Source organism: Amblyraja radiata, chromosome 1 (genome assembly GCF_010909765.2).
Source record: "Amblyraja radiata isolate CabotCenter1 chromosome 1, sAmbRad1.1.pri, whole genome shotgun sequence".
NCBI lineage: Eukaryota > Metazoa > Chordata > Chondrichthyes > Rajiformes > Rajidae > Amblyraja > Amblyraja radiata.
Window position 1 is genome coordinate 130,396,087 of NC_045956.1, and position 17,588 is coordinate 130,413,674.

Here is a 17,588-nt window from a genome sequence, read left to right on the forward strand (position 1 = left end):
ACTGGCTCACGAGGATTGTAGTGGAAGGACAATATTCAGGCTGGAGGTCTGTGACCAGTGGAGTTCCGCAGGGATCTGTGCTCGTACCTATGCTAAATGACTTGTACGTAAACGTAGACGGGTTGGTTAGTAAGTTTGCAGAACGACTGTGAGAACGACTGTCAAAGTATATAGTGGGATAAAGATCAGCTACAGAAGTGGGCAGAGAAATGTCAGGTGCAGTTTAATCTGAGTAAGTGTGAGGTGTTGCATTTTTAGAGGTTGAATTGTAAGGGCGGTGAACTCTCATCTTCGAAGGTTGAGGGAAACTGACTTTAGACACTTGAAAAATAAGGAAGTTAGAAGTAACTACAAAGGAAGATGGGTATTTTTTTCTTTATTTATATAGCACATTTTTAGTCAACTTGCATTGACCCCAAAGTGCTTCACATAATTACATTCACACACACAGGCAAAGGTGGGTGAAGTGTCTTGCCCAAGGACACACACAGGCAAAGGTGGGTGAAGTGTCTTGCCCAAGGACACAACGACAGTATGCACTCCAAGCGGGATTCGAACCAGCTACCTTCCGGTTGCCAGCCGAACACTTAGCCCATTGTGCCATCTGCAGTGTTGAGGTGAAAATCAGATCAGCCATGAGCTTACTAATAACAGAACGTTCGTGAGGTGCTTGTAATTTGCATGTTAGCATGCTGGTGGACAATCAAAAACTAGAGGACATTAGGGTGAGAGAGGAAAGATTCAAAAGGAACCCGAGGTGCAACTTTTTTCACGGAGTGTGGTGAGTATTTAGAATAAGCTGCCAAAGGAAGTAGTTGAGACAGATACAATAATACCATTTAAAATATATTTGTACAGTGACATGGAAAGGAAAGGTTTAAAGGGTTATGGGCCAAACAGGGGCAAGTGGGACAGGCTTACATGGGGCATCATGGTCAACATGGACAAGTTGAGCCAAAGGTCCTGTTTCTGTTTTGTGTGACTATGTCCATATATAGAAATACAATTGGGATATATCACTATCTTCATTTGCCGTCCTAAGCAATTGTAAGCAATAAGAGATTGTTACATGGGAGCCCCCTTGCCTCAATGGCAGTAGGGCCCTAGTTTGTGGTCTGATGGCCTATCAAAATAATAAAAATGTTACAAAATCATTTCAGCTTATCATTTCAGCTTTCTGATTATAAAAGTTATGGAATGATGCTGGTAACTTTAGGTCAGGTGAGACAATTAATGGCCACCTATGTGTTGGAAAGAACTGCAGGTTCTGGTTTAAATCATTAGATAGACACAAAATGCCGGAGTAACTCAGCGGGACAGACAGCATCTCTGGATGCTGGATTAATGGCTACCTAGTGCCTCTGAAAGTCTAACAGGTTTGATATGTTTCTGAATCAGATGCCATGAGGGAGGTGGTATGTAGACTAATGGATGTGCACATGCAGTTTATGTCACTTAACACAAGATTTAATATTGGAACAACTATACAAGTTAACTATAATTTACGGAAATGGTGTCTGAAATTATCAAGAGTCAAGTGTTTTTTAATTGTCATATGCACCGGGACTGGTAGACAGTCAGAACCGTTTACCCAGGGTGGAAATGTCAAAGATTAGAGCTTTAAAGTGAGAGGAGCAAAGTGTAAATGAGATGTACAAGTTTTTACAAGACAGCAGTGGGTGCCTGGGATGTGCTGCCAGGGGTGACGGTGGACACAAATATGATAGTGAAATTAAAGAGGCTTTTGGAAAGGCATGTGGATAACCAAGGAATTGAGGAATATGGATCAGGTCCAGGTAGAGAAGATTAGTTAAAATTGTCGTCATGTTCAGCACGGACATTGTGGGCTGAAGACCCTGTTTTTGCACTGTCTATAGAACATGAAATTCTCCCTTGCTGCAGCTTTACACACAGACTAACACAACAATACAACAGATAAATATACAATAATACAATCAATTATCAGTTATTTTTGATAACCAGACCACAGTCGAAGTATGTAGTGCAATCTTATACTAAATCCATAGTAGTTTGGTGCTGAGATATAGGATAGTTCATGAGACATGACATTTAGGAATTTGCACTAAACGCTGGTCATTTCAATAATCCTCACCTAAAAAAGGAGAAAATATTTAAAATCTGTCAGGCATGGCGATAAAAAGAAAAATTATGTCAAAATTATAGTAAAAGTTAATAATTAAGTGATAAACATGGGACTAGTGACAGCCACAAATTGCTATATCATGGGAAGGGAAACTAATAACCAAAGGATTAGGAAGGTCCAATTAACCACACGTGGATCAAAATTGGGAAACGCGCTCTGAGTCTGAAGAAGGGCCTCGACCCGAAACGTCACCTAGTCCATTTCTTCAGAGTTGCAGTCTGACCCGCTGAGTTACTCCAGCTTTTTGTGTCTAACCTCTGGCAAGATCCTGGAATATGTGTTTCCTATGAATCTCCTATGGTTGAAAGAGAGGAGAATGGATTAGAAAAAATATATTCACCTTGACCATATCACAATTATATTTAAAGAATGATCTGGAACAATATGCATCGATGTTCAAAGATTCATTCATTCGCATGCATCAAGGTCTATAAATTTCACACATATTAAAAAATAAAACAACAAACCAATCTACAGGTAAATCAAGGACAGCAATGTAAATTCAAACAGAGTAAGAGCTCAACAAACTTGCATTCTCAGCTCCTTTCTGTACTACCTACACAATGATTTTTTGTGCTAACTCCATTTATATGTTTGCTGATGACACCACTGTTGCAGGCCAGATCTCAAACAATGGCAAGACGGAGTACATGAAGGAGATGAGTGTCAATGTTACTAGCTAAAGGAGCTAGTTATAGACATAAGAAAATGAGGAAGGTACACACCACAGTCAGCAGCAATTGTACTGAAGTGGAAATTGGCTTCAGCTTCATGTTTCTAGGCGTAAATACTCAGCAAGAATGTGTTCTGATCCAACCACATTTATGCGACACCAAGAAACCATGCAACACTCTGGGACTTACAGGTGGTGAAAACGCAGGATTGCTACACCAGGTTTTCTGACCCCTGACTTGATCTTTTAACTGCAGTGTTTGTTATGGTCCAGTCAAGTTGAGTGTTACTAGTAAGTCCCAAAAGTGGACCTACAAGATGGTGGCAGCAGAGGATGGAAGAAAAGAATAGTGCCGGCGAGCAGGCTCAGGGATTACTTCCTGGACCCTGGAGGTTCTCTGGCTGCTCCGAGGTTGGCTGCAGGAGACATCCTGTGGGCATGAGGCGGGGAGCGGCGCATTCGTAGGTGGATGTGTCCGGATTGAGGTGTCGGATTGAGGCCCATTCCCCTTCAGCCTCTGTCTCAGCCGAAGTGTGTTCTGATGCTATGTGGCTGCCAAGTACAGCCTCTCTTTAAGGGCTGTCTCTTTTTTGTTGAAAGCTGCATAAAATCAGAGAAGGTTGCATCAGGAATCAAGTGTGTTCAGTTTTTGTGCCAGTTTCTGAATGTTAATCACCTATCACATTTTCAAACTGGCATTTGGCTCACTTCATAATCTCCACCACCAATAATTATATATTATTCAAAATTGCATCCCCAACAAATCATTTGTCTGAAGAAGTGTCCCGATCCGAAATGTCACCCTATCCTTTTCCTCCAGAGATACCGCTGAGTTATTTCAGCACTTTGTGTCATTCTTTGATACAAACCAGAATCTGCAGTTCTTTGTTTCTAGAACAATATTGAGCCCATGTATTCATATTTTAATGGCGACCAGGAAACTCAACCCAAACATTTTGGTGACATTTTTACTTGTCTTAATATAATTTTCTCAGAATAAAGCTCACAAAATAATTTCACCCACTGTGAACAGCTCCAAACTTTATTTCCAGTATAATTTCAACTGCCACCATCCAGGAAAACAGTGTATCTTCTTTTATGCATGGAACTATCTGCTTTTACTATCCCCATTTCATCTGAAACTACACTTTTTTAACGGGCCAACATGCAAGTTACCATCCTGAGATCAGAGACTTCCTGTGATGTCATATCCAAACAGACTCAGACTTAGAGATTATCTAACAAAACATAGAAACATAGAAACATAGAAAATAGGTGCAGGAGTAGGCCATTCGGCCCTTCGAGCCTGCACCGCCATTCGATATGATCATGGCTGATCATCCAACTCAGTATCCTGTACCTGCCTTTTCTCCATACCCCCTGATCCCTTTAGCCACAAGGGCCACATCTAACTCCCTCTTAAATATAGCCAATGAACTGGCCTCAACTACCTTCTGTGGCAGAGAGTTCCAGAGATTCACCACTCTCTATGTGAAAAATGTTTTCCTCAACTCGGTCCTAAACAATTTCCCCCTTATCCTTAAACTGTGACCCCTTGTTCTGGACTTCCCGAACATCGGGAACAATCTTCCTGCATCTAGCCTGTCCAACCCCTTAAGAATTTTGTAAGTTTCTATAAGATCCCCCCTCAATCTTCTAAATTCTAGCGAGGACAAACCGAGTCTATCCAGTCTTTCTTCATATGAAAGTCCTGACATCTCAGGAAGCAGTCTGGTGAACCTTCTCTGTACTCCCTCTATGGCAAGAATGTCTTTCCTCAGATTAGGAGACCAAAACTCTACGCAATACTCCAGGTCTGGTCTCACCAAGACCCTGTACAACTGCAGTGAACTGAAGATTAGTCTACCTCCTTGCTCCTATACTCAAATCCTTTTGCTATGAATGCTAACATACCATTCGCCTTCTCCACGGCCTTCTGCACTTGCATGCCTACTTTTAATGACTGGTGTACCATGACACCCAGGTATCGTTGCATCTCCCCCTTTCCTAATCGGCCACCATTCAGATAATAGTCTACTTTCCTGTTTTTGCCACCAAAGTGGATAACCTCACATTTATCCACATTATACTGCATCTGCCATGCATTTGCCCACTCACCCAGCCTAGGTCTATTCTGTATTCCAGCCACTTTCTTCACTGCCTGCTGTACCTGCATGCTTACTTTCAGTGACTGATGAACATGGACCCCCAGATCTCATTGTACTTTCCCTTTTCCCAACTTGACACCATTCAGATAATAATCTGCCTTCCTGTTTTTGCCACCAAAATGGATGGGACACACTTAATCCACATTAAACTGCTTCTGCCATGCATCTGCTCACTCACCCAACCTGTCCAGGTCACCCTCCATCCTCATAGCATCCTCTTCACAGTTCACACTGCCACCCAGCTTTGTGTCATCGGCAAATTTGCTAATATTACTTTTAATCCCTTCATCTAAATCATTAATGTATATTGTAATAGCTGCAGTCCCAGCAACGAGCCTTGCGGTACCCCACTAGTCACTGCCTGCCATTCTGAAAGGGACCCGTTAATCCCTAATCTTTGTTTCCTGTCTGCCAACCAATGTTCTTACCATGTCAGTACACTAACGCCAATACCATGTGTTCTAACACCATGTGCTCTAATTTTGCCCATTAATCCTCTATGTGGGACCTTATCAAATGCTCAAATTCTGAAAGTCCAGATACACTACATCCACTGTCTCTCACGTCCATTTTCCCAGTTACATCCTCAAAAAATTCCAGAAGATTAGTCAAGCATGATCCCCTTAGTAAATCCATGCTGACTTGGACCAATCCTACTGGGGCGATCTTCATGTCCTTCGATTTGCTATGAGTAGTCTGCATCTCCCTCGCCCACCATTGACACATCTATTCAATGACTGGAAAGAGTGGTGCTTATATTGGGATATCGCTCTTTAAGGCTTGGCTGGTGAGGTCAAAGGTGCTGGGCTAAATGCTGGCAACTGCAACAACCTACAACAGATCAAAACAATTTTATCAGGTGCTGAAACTAACATGCCAGAATACAAATATCTGAATTAACAGATTACATAAAGAAATGTGTTAAATCACAACTACCAAGATCAGTTGAAAGAAACATATTTTAAGGGAGGCTTAATATTTACTTTTAGCTGAGCTAGACAGTGAATGAATGGGGATGGAGCCTGGATGTAAAGAGGTATCAGAGTGAATAGGAAGGAACTGCAGATGCTGGTTTACACTGAAGATAGACACAAAATGTTGGATTATCTCAGCGGGTCAGTTAGCATCTCTGGAGAAAAGGATAGGTAATGTTTCCGGTCGAGACCCTTCCTCAACCTGAGTTTCGACCCGAAACGTCACCTGCTACTTTTCTCCAGAGATGCTGCCTGACCTGCTGGGTTACTCAAGCATTTTGTCTCTATCATCAAAGTGGAATCAGCCACACAAAATGTGCTAAAATTGGCACAGGCCAATTAGGTTGTAGTAATTAGTGATTAGATGTAGTAATTTCAAAGATTATTGAACTTTCTGTGTTTGTGTAAAATGCATGATATAAAATTGGTTTCCATGAAATGAAAGGAGGAACTTCAGGGAATAATAGGGAGGCTTTAATACTTGGCCAACTCGTTATTGCCTACCTTACACCACTGCAAACCCTCACTAAATTCCCACCTCCACCCTTCAACCACTTTCCCATTCCCGCCCCACCGTCCTACCCCACCAATGGTTGCAAAACAAGGTTAGATATTCCATTCCTCAATAATGGCATCCAAAGTAGAAAATAGAAAATAAATTATTTCTTGGTTGCATGCGATAAACACATAATATAATGGTGAGTGTATGATAACCAATATATTATGGTCGTCATACACTCACGCCAATAGTATAATGGTCGTGCAGCAGATGATAAATTCTTGCTGGCTCAGTTCCACTACTGATTTCCATCCTAAGAAAACAATCCACATTTATTTTCATGTAATTCCAGTTAGAAAATGTTAACGTACATTTGATACAAACAAAATGGATTCTTTTTTTTCAGCACCTGCTATAATGTAAAGCCATTTTCGTGACACCCACTACATTGCCTCCACGTTCGTCTTTATGCTGTACAGGATCATTATTCTAGCCTGTAACTGACCTATAATTTTTTGCTTATCCGCCCAAGCAATGTAAATTCTGTATTCCAAATGCATTCCAGCAGACAGCCCGATGACTTTATTTACTGAACTAAAGGGAAGCAATTTCAGCATCGGCTGGGGAAAATATATAAATATTGATTCCATAACTTAGAAGATACAGTAAAAGACTGACCCTCCCTCACCCTTTTAGTGGAACAATGCCATAAATAAATTTTATCTCCACGTCTTTAGTAGTTCGATTGCTGTTTAATTCATCCAGTAAAGAATCTTCATTATCATCGTGCCTGTTGGATAGGATGAAATGACAAGTATAATCCTGGAGATGGACTATTTTGTGCAAATCACTACACAGGATACTATGCAATGTCAACTAAGTTCTTTATTTATGATGCACTCCAAAAGCCCGTTTGTAATGAACAAACATTATTCTGGAGCTAAAGGGCACAACTGACAAATGTTGTTTATATAAATTCCTACCCGCAATGAAAACAAAATCAATAAATGCAATTCTGGAATGAAGGAAAAATGTCTCCCTGCCATTTTGGGTCAAGGTCCACTCATTTATTTACTTCTTTTTCAAAGGAGAAAGACTTTGTTACCAACAGTATTAACATGATTTTGTTTTATAAATTAAGTTCATCACAGAAGGAAATCTCTTTCTTTCAAGAGAAGTTGGTTAGGATGAAATGGGTCATCTATTACAAGCATTCATTTTGGCTCATGGCGTGACATTAATCTTTTGACTGTCTCTTAGATAGAATTTGCTTGAAAACTTAACCAGTGCAGATTTGAAGTCGGCTGTATTTGAAGTTATAGATTTTCAAAGAGTGTAATGAATGTTATTTTTACCGAGAAGACAAATTAATCTAAGGTGTCAGCTCTCAGTCATGGGGCACGATTAAACTTGGTTTTCCAATGGTACTGAGAAAAATCATAGATTTAAGTGTGTCGGCCTCTTTATATTAAAAAAATACACAGTGCAGGAAAAGGTGAGGACATTTTAACACATTTTAAATCTTTATTATTATCATCTATAGGTGATTTATTCCAGTTTTTTAAAGTGGCAATTCAGCAACAAAATAACCAGAAAAATGTTTTTAAAAAAACTTGAATCTTCCGCAATGTCAATGCTCAGTAGTTGGAAAGAATTTAAAGAATTTTAGATCCCGAAAAAAAATCCTTAATATGTGCTTGTTCTCAAAGCATGTTCTTTAAGCCTCCTTGAAGAAATAGAAACATAGAAACATAGAAAATAGGTGCAGGAGTAGGCCATTCGGCCCTTCGAGCCAGCACCGTCATTCAATGTGATCATGACTAATCATCCACAATCAGTACCACGTTCCGGACTTCTCCACATATTGTGTTGGTCCCTTGATTCCGCCAGCACTAGAGCTCTATCTAAAGGGCCTGTCCCACGAGCATGCGACATGCATGCGGCAAGCGCGACCAAACCGGAAGCGGGGGGCCGCGCGGAGGTCGAGTGATCCCCATACAGGGCCGATCCCACCAGAATGCGCCTGCATGCGGCGAGCGCGACCAAACCAGAAGCGGGGGCCGTGCGGAGGTCCAGTGAGTGACGTGAAGTTCGAGCGAAGTCCGCAGGAAGTTCGTGCTTGACGTACGCCGTCAAGACGTGCGTACGGCGTCGAGGCGCTGCGCACGCCCGTTGAGGCGGTGCGTACAGCGTCGAGGCGGCTGCGGGCTGGCAGGCCGTTGCGCGTGGAATTTTTGAACGGTCAGTTTCTCGGAGCCCCGCGCGATGTCGGGACCAGCTCCGCACAATTCCATACGGCTCCGACGATCGAAGTGCAACCGGCCCCGCGAGGCCGTACGGCTCAAGCGACCACGTTAGGTCGCGCTTGTCGCATGGAGTCGCATGCTCTTGGGACAGGCCCTTAACTCTCTTTTGAATGCATCCAGTGAATCGACCTCCACTGCCTTCTGAGGAAGCGAATTCCACAAATTCACAACTCTCCGGGTGAACAAGCTTCTCCTCATCTCAGTCCTAAGTGGGCTACCCCTTATTCGTAAACTGTGACTCCTGGTTCTGGACTCCCCCAACATCGGGAACATTTTTCCTGCATCTAGCCTGTCCAATCCCTTAATAATTTTATGTTTTTATAAGATACCCTCTCATCCTTCTAAATTAGAGTGAATACAAACCCAGTCGTTCCATTCAATAGACAATAGACAATAGACAATAGACAATAGGTGCAGGAGTAGGCCATTCGGCCCTTTGAGCCAGCACCGCCATTCAATGTGATCATGGCTGATCATCCCCAATCAGGGATTGTCTCCTCCATGTTTTGAGAGGTGGGGGATAATCCCCCCATGTTTTGTGAAACATGTACTTTGCAATCAGTTCTCACCCGACTGTGCGATGCAGAATCGCGGCCGCATGCATGGTCAGCTGGCTCAGACACTGAAAATAATTAAATGTCATCCTTTGGTAATGATAACCGCTCATCCATTCGTCATACAATACACTAAATAGATTGCAGCAAAAGCAAAACCGCCTTGGAATTTTACATTTTTAAAAAGCTCTCGGGATTAATATGTACTGCAGAACGATTGGAGTTGTTTATCACTTCATACCTCTGAGATAAAAACAATGTGTTAACTGTCACTGTTATGGCTTGTTAACTGCTACTGTTAACATCGTATTAACACTGTTATTTTGATGTGTCACCAATCAATGCATCGATATGCATTCCTCAGTAAATATAATTGTGTTTTGACCTTCAAGTATTACTGACGCGTTCCTTTGAATAAAATTAACGTGAGAATTTCTTAAAACTGTCTGTATAATTACCATTTGAACTGGAGGCAGACAGAAAATGCTGGAGGAACACAGCGGGTGAGGCTGCATCTATGTAGAGAAGGAATAGGCGATGTTTCTTGTATCGACCCTTATTCAGACCCTTTGTGAACTTTGGATGTATTGGTGGGTGGGAAAGATTTAAATGGGTATCGGAGGGTCATTAAGGGATCCGGCAGTCGAGCTGGTGTGCAGGTATAGTTCCTCATTCACCCATGTTATTTAGTAATTTTTACCCATCATTTAGGGATGTTATATGAATTAAAAAAAATTAAGTATGTTTATGTTTATTTGTGTTAGTTTATCAAAAGTTTATTTATGTATGTTTTTGTTAGTTTGTGAAAAGTTTATGTGTGTTGTTTTCTCTTTTTTTTCTTTTCCAAGGACTTTATTCAGCAAAAATGCATAGTACATCACATCAAAAACACATGCAGAAGTTATAATACAGCAAGCATTCATTATAATATAATGATGCAGTCATTATTTACAATGCTCTCGACCCCACGCGATGACCAGCGCTAACGGAAGGCCTCCAGAGTCCCCGTGGACAACGCGTGTTCCCTCTCCAGGGACACGCGAGCACGGACATAGGCCTTGAAGAGAGGCAGGCAGCCAACTCTGGCATGACCATCGACCGCCCGCTGCCTGGACCCGTGAATGGCCATCTCGGCCAGGCCCAGGACCAAACCAACAGGGAGGTCCCATCCCCCCCCCCCCCCCCCCACCCGATCGGCTCTCCCCACTCCCTGCCTTGTGTCCAAACACCAGAATCGTGGGACAAAACTGCAACCAAAACTTGAGGAACAACCCCTTCAGATATTGGTGCAGGGGCAGCAACCTCTCACACTCCATATACGCGTGGAAGATGGTCTCTTCCTCGCCGCAGAAAATACAGGCGGCCGGCGAGCCCGTGAACCGACTCAAAAGTTTATTACACACCACAGCTCTGTGCAACACTGTCCACCCCAGGTCCCCAATGTAAAGGGGGATGGCTCCCATGTAGAGAGACCTCCACTGGGGACCGCCCCCACCTTCAGGTGGTAACATGGACCGCCAAGGTGTGTCGGGACGGGAAGACGAAGGCAAGGAAGTGCAGAGTGTGCAGGAGCATTCTATATAGTAGGCGTCTCTCTGCATCACGAAACGGCACTCTGGGCATCTCGGAGAGGCGGTCAAGTTGTGTGAAGCCGGCGCCCAAGAAATATCCCGGAGCCTAGGACCGATGAGCAAATCCGACGGAGTGGGGATAAGCTCAGTCAGAACATAGAAACATAGAAACATAGAAAATACGTGCAGGAGTAGGCCATTCGGCCCTTCGAGCCTGCACCGCCATTCAATATGATCATGGCTGATCATCCAACTCAGTATCCTGTACCCGCCTTCTCTCCATACCCCCTGACCCCTTTAGCCACAAGGGCCACATCTAACTCCCTCTTAAATATAGCCAATGAACTGGCCTCAACTACCTTCTGCGGGAGAGAATTCCACAGATTCACCACTCTCTGTGTGAAAAAAGTTTTCCTCATCTCGGTCCTAAAAGATTTCCCCTTTTTCCTTAAACTGTGATCCCTTGTTCTGGGCTTCCCCAACATCGGGAACAATCTTCCTGCATCTAGCCTGTCCAACCCCTTAATAAATTTTGTACGTTTCTATAAGATCCCCCCTCAATCTTCTAAATTCTAGCGAGTACAAACCGAGTCTATCCAGTCTTTCTTCATATGAAAGTCCTGACATCCCAGGAATCAGTCTGGTGAACCTTCTCTGTACTCCCTCTATGGCAAGAATGTCTTTCCTCAGATTAGGAGACCAAAACTGTACACAATACTCCAGGTCTGGTCTCACCAAGACCCTGTACATCTGCAGTAGAACCTCCCTGCTCCTATACTCAAATCTTTTTGCTATGAATGCTAACATACCATTCGCCTTCTTCACTGCCTGCTGCACCTGCATGCCTACTTTTAATGACTGGTGTACCATGACACCCAGGTCTCGTTGCATCTCCCCCTTTCCTAATCGGCCACCATTCAGATAATAATCTACTTTCCTGTTTTTGCCACCAAAGTGGATAACCTCACATTTATCCACATTATACTGCATCTGCCATGCATTTGCCCACTCACCCAGCCTATCCAAGTCACCTTGCAGTCTCCTAGCATCCTCCTCACAGCTAACACTGCCCCCCAGCTTCGTGTCATCCGCAAACTTGGAGATGTTGCATTCAATTCCCTCGTCCAAATCATTAATATATATCGTAAATAGCTGGGGTCCCAGAACTGAGCCTTGTGGTACCCCACTAGTCACTGCCTGCCTTTGTGAAAAGGACCCGTTTACTCCTACTCTTTGCTTCCTGTCTGCCAGCCAGTTCTCTATCCACATCAATACTGAACCCCCAATACCGTGTGCTTTAAGTTTGTATACTAATCTCTTATGTGGGACCTTGTCGAAAGCCTTCTGAAAGTCCAGATATAACACATCCACTGGTTCTCCCTTATCCACTCTACTAGTTACATCCTCGAAAAATTCTATAAGATTCGTCAGACATGATTTACCCTTCATAAATCCATGCTGACTTTGTCCAATGATGAGAACCACTCTGAGCACACGCCTCTCCTCGAGACCCCCCATGATTGGGTGAGGACCGGCCACTCCCACAGCCGCAACATCCCCCTCCCCTCGTGGAGCAACACGCTGGCTGAAAACAACCAAATTCTTCACTCTCAGCACATCACGATAGAAACTAAGCAAACCCCGTAAGGCGGGTCGACTGATGCCCGTCTCCGGGAGCCGCGAAACCCCCCTTAGGCAACGACCCTGATGGAAAAAATACGTGACCAGAGCGTGCCATCTGTGGGGGGTTCTCTATATACATGTACCTCCTGAGACGGAGATCCACCACCTGGGTACGCACACATACCAAGGACTGGCCGCCCTCCTCTAACGGGAGACTAAGGACCGCTGCGGAGACCCAGTGCTTCCTATTTCCCCAAAAGAAATCCACCAGCTTCTTCTGTAAAGCAGTTGCAAAGATAGAGGCTGGGACAAGAGTAGCCAGCCGGTACCATAACATGGAGGCCACCAGCTGGTTTATGACCAGCACCCTACCCTCGAAAGAAAGAACTCCAAGTAGGCCTGACCAGCGCCCCAGCCGGGCAACCACTTTCATCTCCAGCACCAGCCAGTTTGCCGGCCAAGCATCCTCAGTGGGACTCAGGTACACCCCCAGATAGAGGAGGTGCATGGTGGTTCATGCATACATTGTCATCTCCTCCGACAGAGAGTCTACCTGCCACTGAGCCACTAAAAGTCCAGAGCACTTACTCCAGTTAACCCTGGCAGAAGATGAAGCCGAGAAAATCTTCTGGCAGTCACGCATCCTTCGCAGGCCACCAGGGTCAGTGAACGTAAGGAGTACATCATCGGCATACGCCGAAAGAACCACCTCCACACCCGGGCCAGGTAGGGCCAGGCCTGTCAACCTCCGAAGAAGAAGACACAGGAACGGCTCCACACAGACCGAGTACAACTGACCCGACATGGGGCACCCCTGATGGACCCCCCTCCCAAAATGAAGGGGAGCTAACAACACACCATTAACCTTCACAAGACACTCCACTGCAGCGTACAAAAACCGGAGCCGGGCCACAAAATGAGGTCCAAATCCGAACACTTGCAGCATCCCGAAGAGGTATTGATGCTCTACCCTATCAAAGGCCTTCTCCTGATCAAGAGACAGAAAAGCAGCTGACTGACCAGTACCCTGAGATAGATGAATCAGGTCCCTAACCAGGTGGATGTTATCCTGAATGGCCAGGGACTGTATAGGATTGGTCAGGATGAATCAGTTGAGACAGCACAGAGCCCAGGTGATTTGCCATCGCCCGTGCAAAAACTTTATACTCTGTACAGAGGAGAGAGACCGGTCGCCAGTTTTTCAACAAGCGGAGTTCCCCCTTCTTGGGCAGCAGGACAACGACTTCCCTACGCCACGAGAGAGGCATCGCCCCGGTCGCCATGCTCTCCCCCAGAACCAACATGTAATCACCCCCCAGGATATCCCAGAAAGCTCTAACAAATTCTACCGTCAACCCATCCAGCCCAGGGGACTTGCCCCTCCTGAGCTGGTGCTGGGCACGAGTACGAAAATGGCCCTAACTTTTTTAATACTGAAGATATGAAAGTGAATTAGGTGTCAAATTAAACTTATTTTTATGGTTTATCTGAAGGGATAAATTGCAGACTTGATTTTTTTAATCTCAAAATGTTTTGATTTTGCTAATTCATGCCCTTGACAATTGCTCCCCTGGTCCACATGGGACCAGTTTGGAATGAGACACCGAAACTTTCCCAATCCAAGTCAACGTAAGGCTCATGCTTAAATGGCCTCGTACCCGCCGCTGATACCACCGCTGCATAGCTCCGGACATTTGGCCACGTCCCAGCCATCGCCATCGTGACAGTGGCACAAACCAGCTCCAGGCACCCCAGCAGCTCAGCTCCAAGTGAAGTCCCAGAGACAGTCACAGTCCAAGACAAGCAGCAGAAAGCAGAAACCTCCAGCTGAAGCAGGGAAAGTCCCCAAGTTCGTCCACAGCCAAGAGCAGCTTTTGGGAAGCTCTTTTACAGTCTGGCCGGAAGCAAAAGTATCTTCTTCACATTAAGCCAGGCAGCCGCACTGTGCAAAATGATTTTAGGGCAGAGAATCGGCGCTAAAACGACAAAGACACCAAAATCTTTCCCACCCTCGATCTCCAGGCACTCTTGGCAGTCGGCCAACAACATCCACACCCGCGGCAATGCAGAGAAAACTCAGGAATTTCACACTGGTGGAGGAATCATTAGGAAAAAGGAAAGTTTCAGCAGTCCAACAATAAGTCAAACTATGAAGCCCCTCTGCCTCTGTTCCTTCTCCATCTACAAAATCCTTGAAAGGCTGCTTCAAACCTTCTCAACTGCAGAGCTGAGAAAAAAACACAGCCTCTCCCTCTCCCTCTCCCTCTCCCTCTCCCTCTCCCTCTCCCTCTCCCTCTCCCTCTCCCTCTCCCTCTCCCTCTCCCTCTCCCTCTCCCTCTCCCTCTCCCTCTCCCTCTCCCTCTCCCTCTCCCTCTCCCTCTCCCTCTCCCTCTCCCTCTCTCCCTCTACCCCTCTACCCCTCCCTCTCCCCCTCCCTCTCCCCCTCCCTCTCCCCCTCCCCCCCCCCCTTCCCCCTCCCCTTCTCCCCTCTCCCTCTCCCCCTCCCTCTCTCCCTCTCTCCCCTTCCTATCCCCCTCCATTTCCCCATCTCCTCCCTCTCCCCCTCCCCCTCTCCACTCCCCTCCCCCTCTCCACTCCCCCTCCCCCTCCCCTTCTCCTCTCACCTCCCTCCCTCTCTCCCTCTCTCTCTCTCTCCATCTCTCCCTCTTTCCCCCCTCTCCCTCTCTCCCTCTATCCCCCTCTCTCTCTCCCCCTCTCCCCCTCCCCCCCTCCCTCCCCCTCTCCCTCTCCCTCTCTCCCTCTTTCCCTCTCTCCCCTCCAAGGTTAGTTCTGTTTGCCTTTATTTGCATCAGTTTTATTTAGTGTTATGTATCACATTGTAGCTTTTGAAATTTTTTAACGGGTATCGGACCGATCGGATGGTCATTATGGGCTCCGCACTGCGAGCACGGGCTTTCTGGCGTGCAGGTACAGTCCCTCATTCACACAAATTATTTAGTAATTTTTACCCATCGTTTTCCATAAAGAGGTTGAAAATGTCGGCAAAAACTCCAGCCAGTTGGTCTGCACAGGTTTTGAGAACTTGACCGGGTATACCATCAGGTCCAGGCGCTTTCCGAGGGTTCACCCCCCTGAAGGATCTTCTGATGTTGACCTCTGTGACTGTGACCGAAATACCATCAGGGCGAATGGGGGCTCGGTAAGGCACATCAATGTTCACCCTATCAAAGCGTGCGTAGAACGCGTAGAGAGTGGGAGGGAAGGTAGAGAGGGAGGGGGCGTGTGAGAGAGTGTAGACGTTTGAACAACTCTCGTTACCCCCTCTTCTCCCTCAATCCCCCCACACTCACTGCTCAACTCCCCTGGATTTTTTCCCTCTCCTCCACTCCTCCACTCCCCCAATCCATCCCTCACCTCTTCGAGCGGAGCCGATGGAGCTGGTCTTAGCGGGGCTGAGCGGGGGTGGGGGGGAGGGGGGGGGGGGGCGGGTGAGCATGCAGGGTCGAGCAGATCCCTGTGGGTCCCTGCGGGGCCGAGCGTGCGAGGTCGTACGAATCCGAGTGGAGCCAAGTGTGTTAGGCAGAACGTGTCTGAGCAGTCTAATTTAAGTGTGAAAACGCAAAGTAATAATTTAAATGGAACTGGTATTAAATCCAAGTGTTTTTAAATCAATAAATGTGATTCAGTGCAATAATCCAACTGTTTTTAAATAAATGTGATTCAATGCAATAGTGAAGTATTTAAAAAATTCAACTTGTAAAATAATAATTAATCAATGTCATTGTGAAGTCTTTTTTCTTTCTTTTAAAATCTTTTTATTCGTTTTTTTCAACAGCAAAAACAAAACAACAGAAAAGTAATGCTAAACATAACAGTGATATTGATACATAGGGATCAGGGTTACATTAATAGCAGGTATAACCTAAATATGTCCAGTGTCAAAATACACATTGAATATAGACCTCCCGGTCTCTATGTAAATATAGTTAAGTGTTTAAAAGAGAATATATATGTATCAAAACAAAAAGAGAAAAAGAGAAAAAAAGAGAAAAAACAAAAAAAAACAAAATCCCACTAAACTAAAGAAAAAAAAAAAAGCAAAACAGAACCTGGACTGCAAAGTGTTTCAACAATTTAAGTCCCTGTTTGTCGTCAAGTCCGTTCCACCGTATAACGGTGAAAAAATGTATTATAACAGTTGGAGAGGGGACAATTTATGTTGTATGAAAATGTTGAATAAATCTTCCCCAAGTCCGATCAAATTTAACCAAGGGTTCAACAATGTCACTCATCATTTTTTCTAAATTTAAACACGATAACGTTTCAGAGTACCATTGGAGTGTGGTCGGAGGATTAGAATCTTTCCATTTAAATAACATAGATCTTCTGGCAATTACAGGTGCACAACCATTTATCCGAAAGCCTTGGGACCAGACACTTTTCGTAATTCAGAATTTGTCGGTCTTCGGAATGGAAATTTTTTTGCGTAGATTTTAATGGCTGGCTCAGTGGTAGAGTGCTCGGCTCATATCCGCAAGGTCGCGAGTTTGCGCCTTGATCCCGGCAGTAAACTCGGTCGCGAGTTTGAGTCTTCAATGTAGTTTTTTCTTGCAGAATAAATGTTTGTATGAAATGCAGTGTAGGAGAGGTGTACTGACTGTGTGGGCAGAACTTTGGAAGTGATTGCCCACCAGTCTAAAAAGCCGCTGTGTCTCCCTGTCCCTGGGGTAGCAGGTGGCGATCAAACAGCACAATACCCCCTCCCCCTCCAACTCTAGAGGAATCCGCTCCCCGATGGGCCGCTACGGCGACAAGTGGCAGTTTGGCCACAGCCCGAGCTGCGCCCCCGCATCCGCCACCCCAAGAACAAGACTACCTTGCACACCATCAGCTTCTGCCCCTACGTGTTCCTCTGGAGTTGGAGCGGGGCTGGGCTGGAGTTGCTGCTGGCTGTGGGTCTCTGGGATCTCCGTGCTTGCAGTGGGCCTGGGGGTCGGTGTCCCGTTGGTCCTGACGTCTCCGGCCACCCCCCTGGACTGGAGCTGAGACTGGGAACTGTACCGCCCTTGCCCCCTCCCTCTGCAACTGCAAACAA

General features: G+C 45.3%; 1 long non-coding RNA gene across 1 annotated transcript; it reads left to right on the plus strand.

The window, feature by feature from the left end:
- Positions 1-248: 248 nt before the first annotated feature.
- Positions 249-14,842, plus strand: LOC116979359. Its single transcript, XR_004413679.1, has 3 exons — positions 249-260; positions 13,661-13,665; positions 14,649-14,842. It is a non-coding gene; the product is annotated as an uncharacterized LOC116979359 (long non-coding RNA).
- Positions 14,843-17,588: the final 2,746 nt, after the last annotated feature.